Below are 1470 nucleotides of genomic sequence, written 5' to 3' on the forward strand. Positions count from 1 at the left end.
GCCACCGTTATCACATCGTCCAGTCGACGTCGTTATCCTTGTTGGCACTCAGTTCGTCGCCTTCAACGTCAGTCAGTTTGGTGTCGTCGAACACGTCGAGTCTGTTCAGACCGACGAAGGTTTCGCTTTCTTTATTTTTCTGTTAATCTCATATGGTTAGATAATTGCATGAGTATATTGTCTCTAAACTATTATCACATATTCACTGCTTAGTTCATACTTCTGAGTTGAGAGTAACTAAACATGTGACCGTTAAAAATTTGATATTGATTTTAGAACGTGTGCAATGATAATGAATACTACAATTATATTTTTTGAGATTGGAATTGTTCATGATTATTGATGCAAGTCTTGTTAAAATCCATCTGTCACGTTAATTGTTTTGAAATTAATTTCCTGCCGAAAATTATGAATTTTGGTGAAATGGTGCGTTATTCGATTTAGATCACTGATTGATAGACCCCCTGTCCCGTTTCGCAGCATTTTTGGTATCAGAGCATGGTTCTATGTTAGAAATTTTTTTATTTTTATTAGTTTAATTGAGTCTTTTAATTTGTTATAAAAAAAATTTATCGTTCATCTCATTTAGTTGTTAGCGCATACCATTAACACAGGTCTACCCTATCGATTAGGTGAGTCAAGTGTATCAACTAGTGAGTCCAGTATGTCTCCCGAAGTCCTTAAGAAATTCGCTGAACTAGTAGCACAATTTAATAGTACTATAGAAAATTTCCAAAATGCAACCAACGATACACGTGCTAAGCTAGGAAAAGCGTGTGTTGCAACTCCGCCTCCGCAAGGTCAAGGTTATGGGCACATCATTCATCAACCCCCACCTCAATCTGTGCCTGATCTGCCAACCTTTGATGGTAAGTTCGACCCAAAAGCTTTCTTGGACTGGCTGAGGGGCATGGATAGCTAGTTTAATTGGTGCGCCGTAACAGAACTACGAAAATTCAAGTTTGCCGCGATGAAACTCACCGGACTCGCCTGCTAATATTGGTCCAACATCGAAATGTTAAGGCATATTAGAGCTGAATTACCAATTTTAACTTGGCGAGAAATGGTCGACGAGATTAAAAGGAAATACCTCCCGCCATCATTCTATCATAGATTGCTCAAAAAGTGGCATCAACTAGCTCAGGGAACCAAATCTACAAAAGAGTATGTTGCTCAATTTGATGAATTGTTTACTCGATGTAGCACCATTGAGCAAGATGCACCAATGAAAGTCTTGTTAAAGTTTAGAGCCGGATTAAGAAATGACCTTCAAACCGAACTCTTTGCTAGAGGAGTAGACACCCTTGAGAGAGATTACGCCTTAGTTCAAGATCTAGATAATGCCAAATTCCACCAATCTCATAGAAGTCAGGATTTTTGAACTCATTCCTCCCAGTCTTCCCATGCCCCTACCTCTAGTCAGCCTCCGAGTCGATTTAACCCTAGTTCTTCCCAGTCTAAAGTCAATCC

Source organism: Asparagus officinalis, chromosome 5 (genome assembly GCF_001876935.1).
Source record: "Asparagus officinalis chromosome 5, Aspof.V1, whole genome shotgun sequence".
Taxonomy (NCBI): domain Eukaryota; kingdom Viridiplantae; phylum Streptophyta; class Magnoliopsida; order Asparagales; family Asparagaceae; genus Asparagus; species Asparagus officinalis.